The 25,951-nt window shown below is 35.2% G+C and overlaps 1 protein-coding gene and 1 long non-coding RNA gene across 4 annotated transcripts in view; one reads left to right on the top strand and one right to left on the bottom strand.

The window, feature by feature from the left end:
• The window catches only part of Rab39 (RAS oncogene family member Rab39), a 141,004-nt gene that overhangs the window by 96,326 nt on the left and 18,727 nt on the right, over positions 1 to 25,951 (bottom strand). The window lies entirely within an intron of this gene.
• LOC149080481 (uncharacterized) lies at positions 1,802 to 20,534 on the top strand. Of its 3 annotated transcripts, XR_016193589.1 has the most exons (3): positions 1,802 to 1,978; positions 10,147 to 10,202; positions 20,205 to 20,534. It is a non-coding gene; the product is annotated as an uncharacterized LOC149080481 (long non-coding RNA). The 3 variants fall into 3 exon arrangements; XR_016193590.1 differs by lacking the exon at positions 10,147 to 10,202; XR_016193591.1 differs by lacking the exon at positions 10,147 to 10,202 and having other exon boundaries at positions 1,802 to 1,982.

Genomic DNA, 25,951 nt, shown 5'->3' with positions numbered 1-25,951 from the left:
CATTGTTAATACTAGATCCCGGACTATATGCACTAAAAATATGTTATTAAAAATGTAAGTTCCGAATTTGCCTACTAACCAATAAGGGGATCAATGTAACCACATGTTGGTAATAGGCTTAAGTAGTAACCATGTGCACATTAGGCTTAACTGGTACAATGGGAATGAGGTTAAATCAAGCTGTTTTAAATTAGACTGCTTCAAATTATTTCAGTAGAAAATTTATTGAAATCATTTTTTTTTAACTTTTGTCCAAATTGAGAGGTAAGAATGTCTGTGGGGGGCCAAGATGCATTTAGCCACAAGCAATTGACTGGCAGGGCAAACTATATGGATTGGAAGTTTGCAATGAAAATATATTTGATCAAAAGGGGATCTATGGGATTATGTAGCAGAACTAAAGATGATGTAGCAAAAGATGCCAAAGCTCTATCATTTATAGTAGAAGGGGTAAGTGAAACCATCTTCAATGATATTAGGGAACTGACTAGTTGTAAGGAAGCTTGGAAAGAGCTAGGCTGAGACTTATGATAAGGGTGTTACTAGGAAAGTTTCTATCATTAAAGAATTGATTAACACTCGTTATGTGGAATGTAGAGATACGTCAGATTATCTCCATAAAGTAATTTCAGCTCATCAACAGTTTAAATCAACTGTTCTCAATGCTGATGAAGAATTGGTAGCTGGGATAATTTTAGCCAATTTACCAGATAGATTTGAACCCCTTATAATGGCTCTGAAAAACTGGGGAAAATATCACAGTCGATAGTGTCAGGACTCGTTTAATGGCAGAGGAGGAAAAACCTCATAATGATGACAGTAAGGAGCATGCATTCGTAAGTGAGAAATTTAAGGGGAAAAGTCCTTTAAAAGGAAATGTTGCAGATGTAACATATTCGGCCATAAAATCTTTGAATGCAAGAAAGCACCACAGCAGAAAGGTGGGAATAATGAAAGCAGAAATGGCAAGAAAGGTAGCTATAGATCAAAATATTGGAAAAGGGAAGAACGCAGGAACAGCTTTGGTATAAGGGACAGGTTGGCGATTTTCTGCGACTTTTTTTTCGGCACCAAACATGTCCGACGACCCCATCAAAAGTCGCCAAGGCCGTTAGACGCATTACGGGCGCCGAAAAGAAAAAAATCACCATCATAGAAAATAATGAAAACAATATGAAAAATATCATGAAACACAAGAGAAATGAAAACAAATAAGATCTGGATTATAAATATGATTTCTGGGTTAATAAATATGATATGAGGCTGTGGGACGCTATTGACGCTCAAGCAAGCATAAACATGCTATAACCATCAACCATAACCCGGACTCTTTCCGGGAATCCAGATTCTTTTAAATAAAATAAGAAAAATAAAAAGGATACAGGGGCATCCTGTATGTAGAAAAGAATAAATATTGGAAAACATTAAAGGTACAACCTGAGGGAAGAGATATCCAATAATTAATCTGACCCACACACTACATTATATATGAGGAAGGAAACGAAAATGAAATAATCTCCAACGATTTTTCAAATCATTCAAAACGCTGCGGCTATGAGGTGACGTCATTTGGAAGAAAAAAGAGAGAGAGAATGAAGACAAGTTTGAAAATGGCAGTTTGAAGTTTCAAAAGACACGCTAGAAACAATAGAAAAGAACCACCAGTGCCATCTCGCTGTATTTTTTTAACAAAGAACATTTTAGAACAGCAACAACCCAACGACAACTCAGAACACCACAGTGCGTCGGCGCTGGCGACTTATCGTCGGAAAAAAGTCGCCAAGTTGACGTATCCCTTATACCGAAGCTGTTCCGTAGCTTTATGTAGCTGAAAATTTCATAGCTAACCCAAATCCTAATGTTTGGTATATGGATTCTTGTGCATCATATCATGACCCTGTATGAGTTATTTGATGATTATGATGAACCAGAGATTCATAAGATAAAAACAGGATGTTCAGTAATAGAAGTAGAAGAGGTAGGTAAGGTTACTTTTTTGCTTTGAAATGGTGAAAGGGTGAGGGTAACTTTCAGCAATGTTTTGCATGTGCCAAAATTAACAGATAACCTTCTGTCTATCAAATATCTGAACAAAACATTCGGCAGTACCTTTACAGGTGAAAGGTGTTTTGTTCATAAAAGTAGCCATCTAGTCGTCAGTGGAACAGGTGTCAGCGATAACTTGTATTCCCTTGATTTGTGTGATGATTTGTTTGATTTCTTAAGGGTAAAGCTAAGGGGGCAAAAGAATTGCTAGGAATAGTTCATAGTGATTTGTGTGGACCAATGAGTGTCTCATCAATTGGCAGTTCTTGTTACTTTCTGAGTTTCATTGATGATTTGTCACTTTTTTCATTCATTTATTTCTTAAGAAATAAGTCAGAAGTGTTTGAAAAATTCAGAGCATTTCAAACATTTGTAGAAAGGCAAACTGGCAAAGTAATCAAAGTTTTGCACTCTGATAATGGTACTGAATGTGTGAACTCCTAAAATGGAAGAGTACTTAGATTCAAAGGATATTTTTTATATCAGAAATCAATCCCTTATACACCAGAACAGATGGGCGTTGCAGAGCATACCAACAAAACCCTAGTTGAACAAGCACGATCAATGTTGGTGGATGCCCACCTCTATCCTATTTATTGGGCTGAAGCAGTTCAAACAGCAAATCACTGTAAAAACATCTCTCCTACTATAGCAGTTTCAGACATGACTCCATATGAAAAGTTTTATAGTGAGAAACCAAATTTGGAGTACTTGAGTGTGTTTGGATGTTGAGCATTTGCTCATATCCAAAAACAGAAACATTTGAAATAGGAAGAAAAGGCAGAACTAATGTTTGTTGGCTATTGCCATGAAAAAAAGGGATATAGGTTGATTGATCCCATAACTAAGAAAATAACTAATGCACAGGATGTCCATTTTTTGTAAAATGAAATGTATCGCAAAGTGATAGGTGAGACACCATAGTTCCATGATAATTCTTTATTCAGTGGGAGAATGGTTAGGGAAAACAGTTCTTTAGATAGTGAGGATAACAGAACTGATCCTGTAGATAGCGAGATGGGACATAATCAAAATAATGTAGCAGTTAGAGAGAATATTTTCGAAGACAACTGAAAATGACCATATTGAAAGTGCTGACACTGATCATAATAGTAGCACTTCAATGGAGAGTGTAAATAATGCTCCATCTGTACTGATTAGCCCACATAGAGAAATAACACTCCCAAATCGTTACCTAGAATATAATACTGATGGTATGCCAGATTTTAATCATGCTTGTATAGGCAAAGCATTAGCACTGGGAACAGATTGTTCCCCAAATGAGCCAAAAACCATTGATGAGGCTCTAAATGGCACTGATGCAAATCACTAGAAACATTCAATATCTGAAACTATTGCAGGTCACATTAAAAATGATACTTGGAAAATTGTTGATTGGCCTAAAAATAAAAAATATCGTAGATTGCAAATGGATCTTCAAAATCAAGTACAATGTTAATGGTGAGATAAAAAGGTATAAAACTCATCTAGTAGCTAAGGGCTTCTCTCAAGTTGAAGGGATAGACTATAATGAAACATTTTCACCAGCTGTACGTTATGTGATGTTAAGAGTTTTGCTAGCATATGCAGCTATATATGATTGGGAAATCGATCAAATGGATGCTGTTATGGCTTTTGTGCAAGGAACTTAAGTGAGGAAATCTACATGAAAATTCCAGAGGGTTTAAGTGAATACTATCAGGAAAATTTGAAAGGAAAAGCACTTAAACTTAATAAAGCTTTAGATGGTTTAAAGCAAAGTGGTAAGCTTTGGTATCGATTGCTAGAAAAAGGTTTAGTTGAGATGGGATTTAGGCAAAGTTCTTTTGATAGTTGTGCATACATTAAAACAGAGGAAATTAACAAAGTAGTAATTGTTACCATATATGTAGATGACTTACTTATTTTTAGTAATTGTGTAGAACTTACAAATTGGGCTAAAACACAACTAAAGAAGCGCTATGAAATGAAAGATTTAGGAAGGGCTAGTTATTGCTTAAGTATTAAAATTGAAAGAGATAGGGTAATAGGGTAGTAGCCTGAATCAAACTCATTATGTGGAGAGTATGCCATGCAAATATAACATGCATGAGTCACATCCTGCGACACCACCATTAGACCTGAACAAAGTAATGTCAAAAATTCAATCACCTTCTAATGATGCTGAAAAGGAGCAGATGTCTACTGTCCCATACCAAGCAGTTGTTGGAAGCCTGCTTTACGCAGTGCAAGCAACAAGGCCAGACATCAGTCATGCTGTAAATCTTGTGTGCCAGTTTTGCAACAATCCTGGGAAACCACACTGGACTGGCGTGAAAAGAATAATGCGATACCTTCAAGGATCTGAAAACATGGCCTTAACTTACTCTAAGGATTATGCTGCAGAAGTGATTGGCTATTGTGATGCCAATTTTGGGGGTGATCGTCGTCAACTACTGGATACATTTTTATTATCAGCGGAGGTGCAGTGCCATGGTGCAGTAAACGTCAGCCAACCATTGTGACCAGTACAACAGAAGCAGAGTACATGGCTCAGTCTGCCGCAACTAAAGAGTATATATGGATCAACAAAATAAGGAAAGAACTTGGACTGTCTTCTGTGAAACCAATTCCACTTTACTGTGATAATAACGGGACCATAAATTTGACCAAAAAATTATGTATATCATGGAAGAACAAAGCATATTGATATCCAACATCATTTTGTACATGAAGCTGTAAACCTCGGTCATATCATTGTCAGAAATATGGACACTTCGAATATGATAGCAGACTATTTGACAAAAACTCAGATCAAAACATATCAAAATATATGCTCAGATCAAAAATATGCGCCCAAGCAATGGGCTTGAAATGCACCGTGTTATTTTCATGATTGCATTTGCTTTTCTGAGTATATTTTTATTTCATTATTGCATCCAATATGATGTGCTATTTCACTATTGTTTTTATTTTTTGATTTTATTTAATCAAGTGATTTTGATTTCTGTGGTTATTACAATTATTTTGATTTTTTGTGGTTTATTTATTTGAAACTTAAGAGGGAGTATTAAAAATTGAAGTTCTGAACCTATGTATCTTTACTGTGCTGTTCTCTTAATAAATATAATTCAGGCTCCTAATACTATACAGGTATGTTGTGTTTTTCAGCTCTCTCCTCCTTAATAAGTCCTTTTATATGTAAATATGCCTTAAAAAAACGTTGAAATATGCATTAAAACAACCAAAATATTATATTGAAAACAGAAAAATATGCACAGATGGGCCAGTGTACTAATTATTATTTGAATAATTATTCAAAAAATCTGGGTTTCTTTTGAGTAAAAGTGGGTCCCTCTTGAAAAGATATGGTTCCCCTCCCCTAATTCATTGGTATATGTATACATTTTTTCCAGCATGCTCCAGGTCTTTGAGCACCTGCTTATATCTCTTCATTGAGACAGAGCGGTTGGCCATGTTCTGGGTAGAAGGAGGTATCTGTGAATCAAATAAATAAATCATTTCTAAAACATTTTCTATCCAAAGGTTCACTTACTTTCATTGTCTAATACACTGGTGAAATAAATTAAGAGAATTTGCATATTTTATCGAATTTCATGAAAAGAACTGAACTGAATGTAAAACCACTGCTTCTAGACAAAAATGCAAATCTTGTACGTAAAATACGTAAGCGTACACGTGTGTGTAGGCGGAGCCAGTAGAGAAACAGCTTTGCGTCTTAATTTACGCGCTTTATAAGCGCGTATGTTTGCGTCCCGCTCACTTCTACGGACAGGAGAATCCGTTTATTTGATCATTTTTGTTGCGCCACAGTCATTTTCTGCACACGAGGGCTAATTAGACCGGGACCTACAATTTATTGCTGATTCCAAACGGCAGGCTTGTTTTTTTTATACTCATCGAGAGGTTGGTGCGCCAACCCCTCGATGGGGGACTCCCTGCGGTAGCAATTTTTTTGCTGCGGTCAAGTCACCGTTTGTTGTACCCCTGTGCCAGGAAAGTTTTCTGACAAGGACGAACCGGGTATCGAACTCACGACATCTACTTAACATCCCTTGGTACCTTAAGCGAGTATCTTATCAACCGGGCTACCACGCCCCGAGAATCCGTTTATCATGGTGCAGAGAGCATAGAGATTGGAGTATGGATCAATGGGCGACCGTTCTCTTCACTGATGAGTCCTGTTACGTTTTTATGACGGTTTTTTGATAAACTCTATAAGCAGAATTCATTGTAATTAAAAGTTACAGGTACACATTTATATATTTACTAATAAATCAAAGTTCCCTTCCGATTGATTTTCTATTACTTTAAAAAAATATCTCGGCTCTTTCAATAATTTGATTAAATTTAAAGCAAATGAGATTCTGACACTTATCTTCTGATTCCCTATAGATATAAATCCTTGCAAAGTGATTTCCTAGTAGAATGATCTTATTTTCCCTCCCTGATGGTCCACCACTATTATCTGTTGCCATTTAACTGCCACATATTTCACACCTAAATATGGGAGCTATGTTAGTTTTGTGTTTGTGAATCTTGACAGTGTGCGCTGGCATTTGGTGTTTTGTGTTCAGTAGGTGGGGCCATCTATCTAGGACTGCAACAAGATACTTCCTCAAATGGGGCAAGCACGCATTTTGTCACCCTAATGTAGAAGCAGTTATAAAGGGTGAATTTGGCATACCTCAACTCCAGAGCTCAGGCACTAGACCCACCTGCTTCTCCCCCCAGTTGCAGCCCTGCATCTATCCTCCAAATTAGTAATGCTTGGATTTGAAATTTAATGTATACATATTTGTGTTGTAGGTCTGTATGATCGCCGTGGCAACCAACGGGGTTTTTTTTTAAAGGAATATAGCCAACTCAAAATTAAAAACATTAGAAAATCTTATTTTTAGCTAATTACCACTGCGCAATCATGAGTTCCAAACCCGGATTTTCACCAAAGGCAAAATCTGAGCGTGGATGGGGAGTTATGAGGGCTCGTGGCCCCCCCCCCAAGAAGATCAAAAATGAAAAATATTAATTAAAGCATTGGACTATACTATATGTTAATTTAAAATTATTTTTTAGTATCGGTGACCCACAATCCTTGTGCCCCCTCCAAAAGTAGATTCTGTATATACACCCATAATTTTCGCGATGTGAAACGGCGACTACCAAATAGCAGTTAGATGACAAAATTGTGGGTATTCAATGTATAGTTTTTAGGGTTTTTTTCTGAAAGATCTCGGGAAAATTTTTACAATTTGAACAAGCAATCCATAATCCTTTATGATTTTTCAATGAGCATTCGCAATCTTGTAGGAACAAGGTGACTTTACCAACACCTTCTGTAGCAGAAAGCCTCCGTGTGAAGCTCGTGATGTCACTGAAGTCATCCATTTCACCTACAGCCATTGGATATACTGCAAAAAAAGGTAAATATTTTACATACATTGGCCGGCTTAAGCCAATGGCTACAGGTGATACGGACGACTTCAGTGACATCAAAGCTTCGCGTGGAGGCCTTCAGCTATAGTTGTTGATTTTACGTCGTATAGATGCTGTCTCTTTGAATGCCGGTAGATAGCCGCGAAAGTATCATAATTTCCGGTATGGAACCATCTTCGCCATTCAAATAACTATTAATTGTCTGTAATGCCTCCAAAAACCATAATTTTTCTCCACAACACCATCTACAATTTTTCTTTTACTCTCTCTCCCACAGAATCTGGAGTTTCTAAAATGCTTTTTTTAAGCTTCCCTCAAGCCTTTCTTTTACGTTAACTGGTGGGGATTTTGCCCCATTAGCCTATCTATTTGTCCCACCAGCGTCATTCCATGTCAAATCACCCAGCCATGACACCCATAGTCTCAGATTTCAGAGATTTTTTTTTTTGTTGTTGCATTTACCATCCTTATTAACCGTGTGAAATATTATTTGCATATCTCTAAAACTTTTTGAGAAAAAAAATGTTGAAATTTATCAAAAACTGCTGCAGGTGACTTTTCCGAGACTCAATTTTTGAGCGACATCGTTTGAGAAAATAAATCGTAACTTTTCCAATTTTCAAAATATTCAAGTGAAATTTTCACTAAAGTGTTCACAAAAACATACAGAATATGAATAAAAAATAATTCATACACTTACATTTGAAATTTAGATGCAAAAAAATTATGTAAACTTTGTTTTTGTGGAATTTTTCGTTAGAAAAAATACAATTTTTCAAACGTATTTTTAGACCAGAGGCACAGCAGTTACCAAAACAACTTTTATTTTAAATTTCTCCTAAATATATGAAGTAAAATACTGGAGAAAAAAAATAATGGTTTTTTGACAGTTAATATGTTTATTCTGGCTCGCAACACAAAATTCATCGAAATAGGAATGGATCGTTCCGATTTCAAATCATTCAACTAGACTTCTTCAACTACATTTTTTTGTGAGCATTTTAGTGGAAATTTCATTTGAATATATTGAAAATCTGCGAAGTTATGATATATTTTCACAAATAATATTGCTTGAATGTGGTTAGCCTAAGAGACGTCATTCGTGAGGTTAGAAAACATTTTTTTTCTCAAAAAGTTTTTGAGATATGTACATGAAGTTTTGCATGGTCAACAAGCATGGTAGAAGCAATAAACAAAAAATAATAATTGGAATCCGGGATGATGGGTTGCATTTCAGTATCTAGTTGAATGATTTGAAATCAGAACGATCCAGTCTTATTTCGATGAATTTTGTGTTGCGAGCCAGAATAAACATATTAACGGTCAAAAAACCATTATTTTTTTTCTCCACTATTTTACTTCATATATTTAGGAGAAATTTAAAATAAAAGTTGTTTTGGTAACTGCTGTGCCTCTGGTCTAAAAATACGTTTGAAAAATTGTACTTTTTTTCTAACGTAAAATTCCACAAAAACAAAGTTTACATAATTTTTTTGCATCTAAATTTCAAATGTAAGTGTATGAATTATTTTTATTCATATTCTGTTTGTTTTTGTGAACACTTTAGTGAAAATTTCATTTGAATATATTGAAAATTGAAAAAGTTATGATTTATTTTCTCAAACAATGCCGCTTAAAAATTGAGCCTCGGAAAAGTCACCTGCATCAGTTTTTGATAAATTTCAACATTTTTTTTCTCAAAAAGTTTTAGAGATATGCAAATAACATTTCACACGGTTAATAAGGATGGTAAATGCAACAAATAAAAAAAAATCATTGAAATCTGAGATTATGGGTGGCATTTTGCCGGGTGATTTGAAATGGAATGACCCACCAGTGAAGATAAAAAATGACCATTGGTAGGGCAAAGCCCTTTTCTTGTTTTCCTGAAGCAGCTTCAACTTCAAACCCTACCAATATGAAGGGAGTCTAGGAAAAAACTCACACAAAAGATTTCACCATTTGCGAGGCTGATTTTTTATGACGTCTTTTTTTCCAAGAAGGAATAGGGAAGTTGAACTGAAAAGATACGTTTTCCAGGGACCGACTTCCCTGGAATAGGTCTTTTGCTCTCATAAAAAGTCAAAGAACAGGTGCAGGATGGCAGAGGCAAAGGATATGCAGGGCCGTCTTAAGAGCATCATGGGCCCCCAAGCCAAATGATTTTTCTGAGGCCCTACAAGGCAAATTTTCGAAAATCTCAACCAGATCCCATTTTTGTGAGGTGCCCGGGTGGGCCCATGCCTTAAGATAGCACTGAGGATATGACCATTGATTGATTTTTTTTATGCTCATTAAAGTGAAAACTATTTAGTTATATAACCCTGACAGTGGAAAGAATCTAAAGTTACCAGGTTGTTATCAGATGCTGGGGTTAAAACATTCTATTTTAGAGCAATATAGATAGCAGATCTGAAGAGAGGGGAATGAAAAGAAGAAATACGACAGTAGAGAGAGAGAGCCCCGTTTATACGACTTTCGACAGATGTAATCACGGTATAGTTTTTATTTAACCGTGATTCTTCCATAATTTTTATTTAACTTTCAGATTATGCTTAAAAGTTATCTGAATATGAAGAAAACAAAGAAAGATCATGAGAGTTTTTGATAAATTTAATCCAATGATGATTTTGCCTTTACTTTAATCTCTCTTTCTCTCTTCAGGATTCTTACGATTATTTTATAAATGACAAGAAAAGAAGAAAATTAAAAGCAAATTTGTAAGATTTTTATTATATTTTTTTTGCAACCGTCTCCAAAAGTAACTCGGCATATTTAATTTCTTCACAAACTTCACTCTTTCATAGATATAGATTTTTTTTGCCGAAATTTTCATTTTATGTTCAAGCGAGAAGGGGGAGGGGCTTTTCTTTTTTTCAGAAATTAAAAAAAGCTGATTCCACGCAGCCAGCTAGCAAGCAAGATACAACCAAAGGAAATTCTACTGGAAGTGAAAGAACAAACTCATATATTGTACTTGTTTCGTACCAGCAGACCAGTTGCAAATGCTTCAGGAATAACACTGGGAAACGAAGCACTAACACAATGGAAATAACTTGGAAGGACCATGTGTAATGATATTGATAAATTAACGCTGTGTAATTGATATTGTGTCCAATAAATTAAATATTTTAACATTAATATGTATAGGAATAAACTGCGACCGAAGCCAAATGTGTATAATGAATGAGTAAAATTCATATAAATGAGTCGTATTAACGAGTGTTCCACTGTATAGTAGTTTTATGAGTTTTTCTGTGTATACTGAACCCCACTATGTGAGTATACAATACTTGAAGAGTGATTCCGTCACTATTGAATCTCAAATGTTTGTGAAAATTAGAGAGGTGGGGGAAGGGAAGAATGTGTCTTTGGGGATGTGTTGGTGACAGTATCTCTTTGTGATGAAGCTAGCCATTGGTCACTCTCAAGCGGGCAAATCATGAAAAAATACCAATCAAGACCTGGGGTATCACATGTCAACTCCTTTTTAGGAGGATCTGTGTTGCGTAAGATAAAATTCGAGATGATTATAACTGGGAATTTCATGTTGAAAATTTATTATTCGCAAATGCAGACTTATGTGATATTACTTTTTGTTTAGATTTTCTTTTTAATTGAATATTTGTTTTTCATCTCTTTGTGTTCTTTTTTGATTGTTTTCTCGTTATAATTTAAAAAAGATAGAAATCAACATCTACATTTTTAACATCGGGAAAAAAGGTAGAATTTTTTCTTTTTATTTTCCATTCTAAAGTTTCAGTGTTTGCATGTGTTTCTTTAGTGCCTGCTCAAGCTAGAACAGTGTTGGCAACTTAGTTATTTTCCAACTAGATCAGGCTTTTTTCTTGGCCATTTCAATGGAAAAAATACCCATCTAGTGGCTAGTTGTTTTGTCCTTTTCAAAACATTTTCCTGTGTACTAGTAGTCTATTAATAAATCATGTGAAAATACAAGAATGTTCCGAAAAATACAAGACATATGGTCATCCAAATAATGATTAAAATTAATTCTGGTGGTTTAAGTCCGGTTTCTAGTTGTTTTCCATAAAGAGATGAATCTCTTTTTTGAAAAACATAATTTTTCTGCATATGCAATGTCATCTTGCTTCCTTTTGTACTTGCAATAATTTCCTACCTCGCATATGTTTTTTATATTGTTTTGAATCAATGCCAACACAATCTGTCATTATCCCATTGTGCATAATTTATGATTGCATCTCGCTCTGTAAACTTCCGATAGATTTCTTTCTATGTTTTTTTTCAAGTTTGTACATCTCTGCCGTCCCTGTTTTGCATATATTATGCATTAATACGGAGAGAGTTATAATTTCATTAGTTAATACTTTTATTAATTAATAATGTATTATTTTTATTGATTAATAATTTATTAATTTTACTAAATTTGAAATGTTTGCCTGCTGTCATTTGTACAAACACACTGGAGCTTACTCTGTTTCGAGTGCTCTTTTTTTTCTTGTGCCCCACCAGTTTAAATTTCTTATAAAAGGGCCTGGTTTCCCTCACAACCTGTATGGCTTCATTTGGTGAAAGACCCCAGGTTTCTAATTTGGTTATGCTGCTCGGCAACCAAAACAAATGTGTTTCAATTAGACTCAAATCTCTTCTCAGTGTTTGACTGGAAAAAACTGCTTTCGCGGCAATTAGGGCAGACAAATCATTATTGAAAGAGTCAACCACGCTTTTTACATTATCAAAATTTTCAGAATGAAGTAATGCTGCTTCCACCCACGTTCCCCATCTAGTCAAAACAGGCTCGGGTGGCAGGGGGATGTTTGGACATGTTCCTTTGTACTTTTTTGATCGCAATGGGGCTTTCTCACAAATATTTTTTCACTGATGAAATGACTTTGTTCATGGACACATTCAGCTCTCTAATAGTTGCAATGCGATGCAACCCATGAGCTAAGCAAGTCATGTGTACAAGGTTAGGGTAAAACACTTGGTGCTTCTCCAGCTTTCACCATCTATGGAGCAGCATCACTGATAAAAAAAAAAACAAGGACATTTTTACAGGAGGAATTGCTTCCCTGCCATAAAATGCACAAAGAATCATTTATAAATCTAGCAATTCCAGAATATGATCCACTTTTTCAAGAACCTTGCATGCGAGCAAATGTGATCGAGAGATGGTCCTTTAAAATCCATTTTTCCACGTATCAAATGTGACACATAGTGACAAGCATCAGTGGTTTTATCTACACTTATCCAAATATGGTGGTTTTCCAAATCACTACGAATTTCTTGGACCACTTAATCATATGTATATGCAATCTCCAAATAATTTTTCCAAACAGTTGATTCGTCCAGGACATTCTGATCTTTACAGTACTTTTTTAGAAATTTTATAAAATTTATATTGTTCAGTTAGTAGAAAGGAATTTTGCTTCCTACCAGAGCATTGCATAAATTCATTGAAAATTAATTTTTCCCTTCACACTGCAAAGTTGAAACAGTGGTTAGTAGTGTCTGCATAGAATGTTGCTCACTCTTTCCTTTCTTAGCAGTATGCCCACTCATTTTTAAGTGCTGGTCAGTTTTTTTTTTCACAAGCAATATTTCTTTCACATAGCCTGCAATACATTATTTGCCCATCCGTCGCATCCTTTCATTTTAGACATTTCTAAGTGCAGTCACTAATGAGAAAAAAAATCTGAGAAAATTTCTGAAAAAGAGAAAAGCATGACTTGCTCACACCAGTAGACTAAAGAACAGAAGTGGGCGAATATATTTACCTCACATTTAAAATCCTGCTAAAAATAAGTGAATGAAGACCTAGGGCTTAGTTAGGAAATGGAGGGAGGGGTAATATAGTCTGTCACCAGATTATTTTTCATTTGTACTGTTAAAAATATTTTTAGAATAGCAAATATTGTCTTTTTTTTCCTTCCCCAAGAAACATCAAAAGATAGCAAAATAAGAAAGAAACCCGCTTTTTATGAGCTAAAACATGTCTCTTTATGAAAGTTTGAACAATTATCCTGTGTCTGTTGCCTAAAGTGCATTTGCTAATCGTCAGTTTTTTCCAGGTTCGCAAGAGATGATAGAGTTTCCTGGGGGAGGCAAGGGCTTCCAGATCAAAAAATAGAGCCTAGGCATCTGTTTCTCGGGTCCAGTCAATAACTCTTATAGCTAGGTATCTCCTCGTATATCTAGGAGGTATTGGTTCAGTCTGCGTTCCCTTAACGAGTGAAAAAGAGAAAATGAATTCATTTATTCATCTATGGAATTTATTTAAATTGCCCCCCGAAGTCAAAATGACCGTTTTCGGAACATATGGTAACTGTTCACTTTGAACCTTTGACAAGTGATGGATTGCTCTTTGCAGAACAAGAGAGACTGATACCCCAAAAGCTAAAATATATATATATAGTTAAAATGATAATCTTTTCTGCTTCTTTTCTTATCTTCTCTTTGTTGCGGTACGACATATATGCTTCTCTGTTGAGTCAGTGATTGAACTTCTCTATTGATCGGTGTTCTTTGTAAGTCCGAAAAAAAATAAAAATTAGGGGAAAAAGATGACAAACTTCGAGAAATTCAAAGAAAATGGCTGAAATTAAATAAGTATATGAAAATATGCACTTATTTTGAAAATTATTCATTTTTAACAATAAAAAAATGCTAAAATATGCAATTGCATATGCTCATATGCATTTTCATGTTGGCTCTAGTTAACCGTTTAAAGACCGAACTATGACCAAAGTCACTTATTGTTTTGAAATTTAGAATTTAAGGTCTTTTTGCATGCCAACATAGATCAACTTTGAAATTTGAAGAAAAAATTGTTTTTATTTGTTTTTCACAATGTTCCATAAATGGAATATTGGCACTTAGGGAGAGGTGAAAGTGAAAACTGGTATCGCCTATATTCTCACAATTACTTATTTCTGGAGTACAGTTATCATACGAAAATTTCTATTTTCTAATACAAATTCAAATTTGTAACACATACTGGTTTTTTTAACATAAAAATTAATGTGGAAAATGCAAATTATTTTCTAATGTCCATGATAAAAGAAGAAAAATATGTATATATTTGATGGACCCGTTTGTCATTGGTAGCATTTATGCATAGTGATTTTTTAGCAAACTGCACACCGTCCTTGCGTCACACACAATATAATGGCCATCAAATGACCTGACATCTTTTTTTCAATCGACAACGTGGACCTGGATAAGTAATTAACCACCTCCTTCGTTCGTAGAAGGTCCATCGTCACTTCTCTTCAGAATTCCAAATGCGAAATAAGATCTGCTTCTCGCAACCAGAAATGAATTATCCAACGTGCTATAATGGTCATATGGCAAATATTTTCCAATGGAATCCAAAGCCGAGGTTTTGATCGGATTCTGGAAAGAATTTTTTTTATCCCATTCAATAGTATTTTTTCGGATTTGTCAAAACTGTCTTTCATTTTCCTGAAACTTGAGTGTTGCACTTACGTTTTTCTCTTTTTTTCTGTCCAACATCTTTTAAAGAACAGGTTTCTGGAGTTTTCTAATACCTCATCCTCGTTGTTGTGAAATCATCTAGCATTTCACATACATCAGTCCGCACTGTTGATACTAGATCATTTTCAACAATATCATCTTCATCCGTGATGTTCCTACTTACATTAGCACATAATTGGTATATGTCTACTAGGGTGGCCCTTATTTTTTTATGTTTGAATTTCAGCTTGCCCACCCCCATTTTTTCTCCTTTTATTCCAAGAAACAAAGACCTCATTTGTTCAAATCAAAGGTTGGGACCCCTTGCCTCATCGCGGTAGAAGTGGGAAGCCAGTGAGTGCCAAAGCGCTTGTAGGTAAAGCACTGTCACTTCAATGGCGAAGCAGGTCGTAAGCAAGCACCAAAGCGGGAGGGGTGAAAATGACTATAACTGCACTATTACTATAAGATTCACTGCACTTGTGCAACTGCCCTTTTTTCTCTCTTGTGGCGTCCATTATTTTATTTTACCCCCACGTGATTTTTCCCGTCTCATTTCATCTTCAATATTTTACAGTTTTTCTTTAAATTAATTTATTAATGACCCTTCTCAAAAGGCTAAATTACTTAGTATTATGTTTTACTTACAATATTTTTTGGAAGTTTATGCTTATACTTTCTCCTTTATTTCATCTGGATTCCAATGCATATTGAGGCAGCTTATTCTTCAAGTGCCTTGGTGGGTGCAGGCCAAAGCATATTATCTCTTTAATATGCTTTGGTGCGGGCAGTGACTAGTTTGTTCATGTGGCACTCCACCTTCCACCCTCAGTCTGCTCTAGTTGCTGTCCGAGCCAACTACAAGTGTAATTATGGCTTCTAATTTGAGAAGTGGTGATCGAGATATTTATATAATTGGCAGTGAGTGTCACCAAATTACTGGAAGCAAACTTCCATCTAACAGGCAAGTTTTTATAATTTACGGGAGGTTAAACTGTCCCTAAGTGAAAGTGACAATTTAGTAGTGTGCATATGCGATGTTCTCTTATTGGTGTAATCTTCAAAAAAGTGCCCACCGTATGTCAGACACGTAGAAAGAACATGAACGTGTCTGACATACGGTGGGCATTTTTTTGAAGATTACATCAATAAGAGAACATCGCATACGCACACTACTGAATTGTCACTTTCACTTAGGGACAGTTTAACCTAATAGTTTATATTATAATAAGTTTATATCAAATTTGAATAATTTGTTTCACATTACTCACGCTAATGCTTTGGAAATTATAAAAATTGAAAGCGGCAGAAAATTTTTACAGAGTAAAAGAGAGCCAGGGTGAAGGGGATGTCTTGGGGGAGTCGATAGCAAAACATGAAGAAAGGTCATTATTGAGAGTCAGAAAACATGAAAACATATGGGATAAGTCTCATTGTAGTTCTGAGTTTGCTGGCAATTTCATGGATTCATCAGAAGAATCGTCAGGCATTGAGGTTATTTCTGATCAACCTGGGCCTTCATCAAACATTACCCAGACGACTTTTGAAGAAAACATGGATGTGCTGATAGGTTTAGGGATGAAAAATGCACGTGGGAGGAAATATTTTTTAACTCCAAAATTAATGGCTGTACTCGATCGATGCTACATTAGTCAGAGAAATGCCGTTTTTATTCTCAAAGCCGCAGCTGAATCTTTAGGGTACAACATAGATGAATTGGCAATCAGTCAAAATACGATCCATAGATATCGGAAAGATTTTCGTAAGACGAAGGCTACTAAGATTAAAGAATTGTTTAAAGAAAATGAACTCCATTTTGTATTCGTTCATTGGGATGGTAAATTGCTATCTGCTTTAAATATGAGAGATTTAAAAAGTGAAAGGCTCCCTATCATTGTTACAAATAAAGATCAAGAAAAATTACTCGGGGTGACGATTCAGGGAAGGAGCAAGCTATGGCTATATGGAATATTCTAAAAGATTGGGGATTGGGAGATAAGGCTCAAGTTCTATGTTCTAACACAACCAGTTCCAACACTGGTCGTATCAACAGTGCGATTACAATTCTAAAGCAGTATGCAGATCGAGAGATGACATATTTTCTATGTCGGCACCACATGTACGAATTAGTGCTATGAATCGTTTTCGAACATGAGTTACTTCAAGTGACTAGTAGTCCAGATGTTTTCTTCAAAAAATCAAAGGAAAAATGGAATAATTTCGAAAAGAAAATTACATGGACAGGTATAAATACTTGAACGAAATATATAGTGAGAGCGAAATACTGAGTAATGTGAATTATCTTTCTAATGCACTGAAAAATAAAAAAATGAAGCACAATTATCGGGAGCTCATTGAATTATGTGTAGTTTTTATTGGAAGGAGCTCAGACTCGACTATCAAAATTAGGCTATGGCACCAGGGGCTTTACATCATGCTCGATGAATGGAAAAGGCAATTTACTCCTTTAAAATGTTTTTATTTAGACAGCAATTGGGGGCTTTAAAAGTGTCTGTAGAATATTTGTTTGTTGTAATGATGTAAGTATTGCTGGAGAGTTCATCGGCAGTCGGTGCTCCATTTGTTAAAGGAATTGGACATTAGCTTTCTGAATCTCTGTAGATCTTTGGGATAGGGACGATTCTTATTTAAAGTCACAAGAAACATTCTGGAATCTCAGTGTTGTGATGACACAGCCGAAAAAGGGATGAAATTGATGCCAGATTTTAATGAGCTCTTAACTGTGGATGAAGAGCAGAAGCAATTTCTTCTCCAGTGCGTCGAAGACCACATCAGTACAGAAAGCAGTACCTGGACTGCAAGAAGGCTTCTCTTGAACGAAAATTTATTTAAATGTTATATTAAAAAGTGAATTTGTTGTTTCATATACCCTTTTAAAGATGCTATTTCATAATTTTATAGCAAAATCATACAATTTCTTAATATGAGTAATAAACAAACATTTTCAAATGCTTAATTTTTAGCAAATTTTTTCTCCTACATCTTCATTCCATCAAGCTCGATGAGGCACGGGTTAATCTTTATATATTGAAGAAATATTTGGTATACTTTCACATTGTGGTAAAAGGGAAAAAACTAAGGGGTGGGTGATTAAAAAATGTTAAGTAAATTTTTCACCATTATAATAAGGGCCACTCTAATGTCTACGTATTCTAATTTGGAATCTGTAAGAGTTTCAAAATATCTTACAGATTATTCTAATGCGAGATATCTTTTTGATATAGTTACACTCAGCTGAACACAACAAGGCTATAGAGGATTGTCGAACTCAGTTTGATTAGTCTGCAGTGCACAAAAACATACATTTCTAAGAACGCAAGAATAAAAAAGTATTCACCCAATATAAACAATTCACCCCAGAAAACACATTCTTCTGTGTCATATTACCCAGAATGCTAATTCTGGGTAATATGACTATATTACTACCCTATAAACATGTCGAATGATGACAACACCCTGGGGTTCGAATGGGAAAATCAAAGCAGCACACTGCACATTAGATATCCCTAGAATCCCGCTCTCTTGAAAGGCCAATGTTCCATAAATGGAACATGCATTTTTGAATGTGCATAGCTCTTTAACGTTTAACAGTACAACGAAACTAATTGATTTACATTGATTGATATATTAAGTGGTAGAAACACACAAAATAATTTTCAATTTACTTCAAAATTGAAATTTTGGTAAATTTTAATCGAAATGGGAAAAAAATGCCCAAAAAAATATCAAATTACAAAAGTCTGTCAAAAATGTTTGTATTAACCTGAAGTTTCCGAATTCATTTCAAAAAATACATTGTACTCTCCTCTATATACAATAAAAAACCAGAAATGTTTGAAACAAGTTTCATCTGATATTTTTGTAAATAAAAACTATGTTCCATATTGGCCTTTAAATGGTAAATACCATCAGAAAATGTGCTTTTATAAATTTATTTGCCGCAAAAATTGCAATTGATTAATTATAAAAATTCACTAAGATGCATTGCCCTTGTAAAGAAGTTTACCGCATTGCACTTTCATGTCTTACACAGAAAGTAGCAATACCGATAACTTACTTTAGCTTTCAGTGATTTTTTAGTGCAAAATATTGATGTTATGAGATGCCTTCAGAAGGAGAAAAACAAGTGGCAAAGTTAAAATTCAATTCAAAATGATTTTGAATATATTAAAAAATATTTTATATAACTGTTTCATATATCTCCTAAAAATATCATTATACAGGGGTTTATCGTAGTAAAGGATATCATTATATCAAGTATCATTGTAGCAAGATTTGACTGTATGTAAGATAAAAATTGAGAAATTGCATAGCTTTTTAAAAAACAGTGACAATGAGATCAATGACCAATAATGTTTGTGAAAGATTCTACATATGTTACACTTAAATTTTGTTTTTTTACTCCTTTACGAACTCCATTTTTGTGTTCAAATTCAATATGCGTTTCTTGCTGCTGGTGGCCATCTCTACACTGAATGAAAATCTCTGCAGTAGTCAAAACACAATATCGCTAAAATGTGAACAATAATTCAATCTTCCATGCGTATTACTCTCCCGAAATTATCAAATTTTTTCCAAGAAATAGGAGTGTTTTCTAACAAAAGTCACCATTTCCATCATAAATGAAATGCTAAACAAGCTTCTACTAAATTTTGAACAGTAACTCTGCTTCCACTCAAGCACAACCCCGAAAACAAGTTCAGATAGATAATAAACATTCATCGTTTTTCCGAGAAGTAAAAGAGTTCAGCTAACAAAAAGGGGATCAGAATGACTTTCCTCCCATCCAAAGGACAAAAACTTCCACTTGGCCAAAAATTCTTTCAGTTTTAGCAGATTTTGCAACTACAAATAGACTGTATGAGCCTTCCGTTTCCGCGTTAGACGGTTTCTGTCTTAAAGAGGTTTCCTATGATTGAAAAAGCATTATTTTCACAAGACTATATATTTATTCCGTTTAGGACAAGTTTTCATCTCATAAACTGGCTTAGACAAGTTTCACTGTATATAATAACTGCAATATAATTTCTCTATTATATTTATGTAGACTACAGCATATATAACTTGTATTCCTCATGCTGCAGTATAAAAAACCCTGCAAAAAACTGGGTGTTTGCCAACCCTATTATCACTAATAAACTTTTAGGGAATGGGGAAAATTTTTGGTCATGTTTTGTAGAAAAAAATGTTGATTTTTCCACAAGAATTTGAATTTTTCATTATTTAGAAAACGTTAATTATTTTAGAGAGAGCTCTGAGATTGCCCCTGCAAAGTGGAGTCGTGACATGACCAGTGAAGCAAGTGGCTGGTGAGAGAACACAGTGAAGCGAAGCCAAAATCCTGCTGCTGCTATATATACAGCCACTGTAGAGGATCCAATGATGGGGATCAACAGCATAAATCAATCACAGGTGGCATGGACTTTACATACCCTTCAGAAAGTCACCAAATGTAGCACCTTAGAAACATTTGTTTATTTTCTCTGTGCTTGTCTTCTTTGTTTGCAAGAACTTGCTTAGTGAAATATTTATTAATATTATAAAAAAAAATTACATTTTCTTTCTGATTGAATCAAATGCGGTTCAGGTGCATCAAGTTGACAATAATAACGGCTCGCAAAGCTAGGCTCTGCTATCATTTATTGATTAACAAACATTCCAATACATTTGCATTGCAGTAAGCTGCTGCTTTTATTCATTTTTTTTATCATTTATATTCGAGGGTAAGGGATCATGGCAAAGTAAAAGCAAAATCACATCTATGGTTATAGCGGTAACAATTTTACCATGTTCCCTCTTATGTCTCATTTGCATATTCACATGCAGGTATGTTAGCGATTGGATGAAACCTTTTCTGCACTATTGCATTGTTGAACTTTGTCATCTAGCTTTCATCATGCGATGGTGGTGTATATTCTGCTCACAGTCACATTTCAGAACCGATTCTCCCCTTTCACAGAGTTGGACTGCTTCTGTTGGGCTGAAGCCTAGCAACTTCAAACACAATTTAATTAATTTTTCCAGTAAATTTTAATTTTGCATTTTTCTGATTTTTTTTTTTAATTCTGTAGTATCAGTGTACTATCCATTAGATTCATGCACGTGTGGGTTATTTTGATTTATTAAGTGGATTATTACATGTGTGTGTGTGCTGTAAGGATTATTTTAACATGGATTATTACATGGGAGGAGGATGAAGAAAAAAAGAAAAACAGGTGGGCTGTAAAAACAATTTTTTTTCCCCTACATTATGCATTGGGTTGCACTAGTATTGTAACCCAGTCTTGGCACTCATAAGGGGGGTCTAGGTCAATTCATCGCAGTCAATTTGTCGCAGCGTCAATTCGTCGTGCTACAAACTCGTCGCGGTACAAATTTGTCGCAGGCTCATTTTGTCGCGGTACAAATTTGTCGCAGGCTTATTTTGTTGCAGTATAAATTTGTCGCAAGCTCATTTCATCGCGACAAATTTGAATTGCTTTAAAATTCATATGTTCGTTGTGATCTTATAAATAGGGTAGGTGCTTTAGGCGTAAAAAATGGAACTAATTTTTTTTCTCATTTATTGGAAATGTTCCCCCTGCCCATCTGTTTTAATTTTTAACAAATGAAGGAAAGTATTCATTGAAGTCATTAAATTTTTAAAATTTGATTTTTACCATATAAGTCGCATCTCTGTCGGGATTTCCATTTCTCACAGTGAAGGATGTTGAAGAGCTCACCCAAATAAAAAATTGAGATCAAATAAACTTTTAAATTTTAATTTCCACCGTATAGGACGCATTTAACACTTTTTGTCGGGATTTGAGTCCCTGAGTACGGGTTTGAGTCCCTTATAAACGGAATGAATGGCGATTTTCAGCCCCCCCCCCCCCCACCTCCTCAATGTTTCCTTCATGTCGGCACCTTTGACTGGCCAAGCATACCGGAAGTGTTTGGAACTTGTGGGTTCTTGTCTTGATCTTGAAGTAGGAAATTCTGATTTCTGAATCATTTCTCTGGGTGCTCATACCCATTCCATAAAGTACCCTGGGCACCAACAGCATGTCTGTCTCTGACACCACTGCAAATGTCAATCGATTTTTGATTTTTTTTCAACTCTAAAGTAACAACTCTCGAGTAAAAAGAATGAAATCAGACTTTTAATTAGATCATTATTCTTCATGTACATGACACTCGAAATTAAAATATCAATTACATTTAAAAATTTAACTGCATATAAAAGTTTAATTATATTTGAAAATTCGGTTATAAAAATTTGAAATGTTTAATAATTGATTTTTGCTGTGATAAAATTTCAATATCATGTGGAAAAATTTCGGTTTGTATGATATTCCCCAAATTACAGTGAGCCTATCTTTAACGGTAAATTTCTATCTGCCCCATTACAGTATCTCCATAAGAACCTGAAATATTTAATTGATTAATAATTCAATTAAATTAATATTTAATTTTCACCGTATAAGCCGCACTTCCCGCTTTTATTGGGATTTCTCACAGCGAAGGGAGTTGGGCGCAGATCAAGGATGGAAATGTACAATGCTTATGAATGACGATTCGATGAAGTTTTCATAATGCCCACAGGATGAGGCACCACCGACAAAGGCAATGTAATCACCAATAAGAAAGATGACTGTGGGTCAGTCGCATAGATACAATATAACCATTAATCTTATGTTTATAATCAGTCACATATCTTTGGTTGGCTTGTTTGAATATTTTCACATACAGTAGTTTTCATTAGCGTCTAAGCTTTTGATACAAGGCTGGTGTGATTGGTCTACGGCTCCAGTCAACGATTAGTAAAAATTTCTTCTTACAATACAAGTGAATTAACATTAACAGACAATGTAAGATTATTATATTCAGAGGTATATTTCCTAGGTGGGGAGGGGGTATGTGGGCTTTATCCCAAGATGACAAGTTCAAATGAAAGGGCCTGACCAAAATTAAGTAATTGGTGATCAAGAACATGAATTAGAAAGGAAGAAGGAAGACAAGGTTTGAATAGCTCACAGGTGGGAAAACTATAAATCCGCCTCTGATTATAGCCTACATTTATTAGGATAATTTTAATTTTAAAAACAATTTGTATCGTACATATAAACACTCCACAATATCTAAACCTTTATTTATTTTCAGTGCTTTGAGTATCATTTTATTTACACTTATATACGTGAATATCGCAGTAAAAACCCGATGATGATTTATAGAATAATACGTGATGGTATTTTGAACTACCATAATTTTTTTCTTTTGTTTTAAAGATACGTAGAAGATTTCAATTTATTGCAATTTAAATTCAATTCAAACAATTTAATTTTAAAAAGTACTACATTATTTTTTGTCATCCGTATAACCTGTATCTCTCTTTAAGATACAACAATAAACTCAAATAAAGAAAATTAACAATAGTTTAATTCATTTTGAATTGCATTAAAAGTTTTTATAATTTCGGAACATGAATTATGGGGGAAAAAACTTTTAAACACACACGTAAACCCACATATCATTTCCACGTTTGGTTTTGCAATATTCCATGTTTATGCCAACAGAAATATGTAGACCAAGCACACCAACCTTGTTCCAAAAGCTTAGATGCTAATGAAAACTTTGTGAAAATATTCAAACAAGCCAGCCAAAGATATGTGACTGATTATAAACATAAGATTAATGGTTATATTGTATCTATGCGACTGACCCACAGTCATCTTTCTTATTGGAGATTACATTGCCTTTGTCGGTGGTGCCTCATCCTGTGGGCATTATGAAAACTTCATCGAATCGTCATTCATAAGCACTGTACATTTCCATCCTTGATCTGCGCCCAACTCCCTTCGCTGTGAGAAATCCCAACAAAAGCGGGAAGTGCGGCTTATACGGTGAAAATTCAATATTAATTTAATTGAATTATTAATTAATTAAATATTTCAGGTTCTTATGGAGATACTGTAATGGTAAATGTTGGTGACTCTTGAAGGGGGGGGGGGGCAGGAGAAACTCTCGAGCCCATGGGTCAGATAGAAATTTACCGTTAAAGATAGGCTTTTCAACGATAATTTTCAAACATAATTAAACTTTTATATGCAGTTAAATTTTTAAATGTAATTGATATTGTAATTTTAATTTCGATGACCTTTCTGCATTGACAAAAATTAATTATTTTCAGTTAACTGCGTGTACACTTTTGTTCATGTTTTTATTTCACATGTAAGACAAAAACCTACATACAAGCTCGCGTGGAATGTACAGTGAAGAATCGACGGCTCGACGAATTGATTCTCCACTGTAATATATAAATTGACGTCACGACGAATTGACACGGCGGAAAACTTGTACAGCTACGAATTGGAGCAGCGACAAATTTGTATCGCGCCGAATTGGAGCTGCGACAAATTTGTACCGCGACGGATTGATACCGCGACAAACTTGTACCGCGACGAATTTGTATCGCGACAAATTGAGGCACGACGAGTTGAGTGCGACAAATTGACCGTGGGTTATTTTGATTTATTAAGTGGATTATTACATGTGTGTGTGTGCTGTAAGGATTATTTTAACATGGATTATTACTGTGACATGGAAGGAGGATGAAGAAAAAAAAAAAAACAGGTGGGCTGTAAAAACAAATTTTTTTCCCCTACATTATGCACTGGGTTGCACTAGTATTGTAACCCAGTCTTGGCGCTCGTAAGGGTAATTAAACTCTGTTTTCACCACGTCATCTTTCTTGATATAAACATGTTTGTCAGACGTCTCTTGATGATGATACAGTAACCTGTCTGGCAATCTCAGGTTGACACTGGATAATTTGACTTTCCAAAGTGAAAAATTAGTGATCTCTCACTTCACAACCGAGGGACTTAAGCTACCAAAAACAATGCGAGGATCGCATTGGCATTCCTACTCAGGCTAGTTAATCTGCTTAAGTCTCTCAACCGTGGAGTGTGGTCTTGCAGTTGCAAGACGAGGATAGGACCAGAGGTCAGGCTTCTGACATCCCACCAAAATTATCTCTATCTATATCCAATATTATCATGACAATAGTTTTCTCGAATGAACACCTGGTTGAGTCCATAAGGTGATTTAATTTATTGAATCATGTTATATATTGTTCTGATATGATTTTATGTATCTAGGCGTAGATAATTATATATTTGCAAATACCTTGTTTTGCTGGCAGAAGGGGGACCACAGACTTCCACTGGTGTCAATCTTTCTTTGTTTTTCACCCTCCTATAAACTTTGTTGACATGTTGAGGAAGCCTAGCCAGCTCCCTCCATATTATTTCTGTTGCCATCCAAAAACTCAAAACTAGAATATATGTTATCACAGCCAGCTCTAGAAATTTTGTCGTCCCTTCAATAGGACTATTTGAAAATGGTTTTCTTTCTTTGCGTCTATTATCCTAGTACAAAGATTCCAAAGTGTAGGTCGTGACCCACTGGGGTGAGGACAGATCAAACTGGTGGTTTAGAACAAGGGTTCTCAAACTTTTGACACCCGTGGCTCCCCAGAATAGTCTATAAAAGAAACATTCTTCAAAGCACTAAATAGGCAATCATCAATGTCAACAGCTCGCCACAACGTTCTTGACCAATGTTGATGACGCCCCTAAGAGCAGCAGCACACACATTTGAGAAACACAAGTTTAATCCCATAGAAAAGAGACAATAAATAACCCAAAAACTTAAGGTGTTCTTTGTCCGAGACAAACTCTGCACTAATATAGTGTCAATATTTCTGTGGATATTTTGGGCTGCCAAATTACATGTTGGGTCAAAACAAGTAAATTATAATATTTTTGAAAGCATCGTGAAGACCGCTGCAGAAAAACAAGATAAAGCTAGCAGCTTTTTATGGCACCCCTTATGAAGAGCAGATACAAGTATACACCAATGGCTCTCAAACTTAAATGGGGTGATGAGCATCAACTAGTATTCTCCACAGAAAAACCAAATAGTGGTCTTTACATGGAACAGAAAGTGGGAA

This window comes from Pholcus phalangioides, unplaced genomic scaffold, assembly GCF_987345545.1.
Source record: "Pholcus phalangioides strain wild (caught in Gottingen) unplaced genomic scaffold, Ppha-v1.0 ptg000011l_1, whole genome shotgun sequence".
NCBI classification, from domain to species: domain Eukaryota; kingdom Metazoa; phylum Arthropoda; class Arachnida; order Araneae; family Pholcidae; genus Pholcus; species Pholcus phalangioides.
The sequence above is the reverse complement of the archived record's forward strand: the minus strand, read 5'-3'. Positions and strand labels throughout refer to the sequence as shown.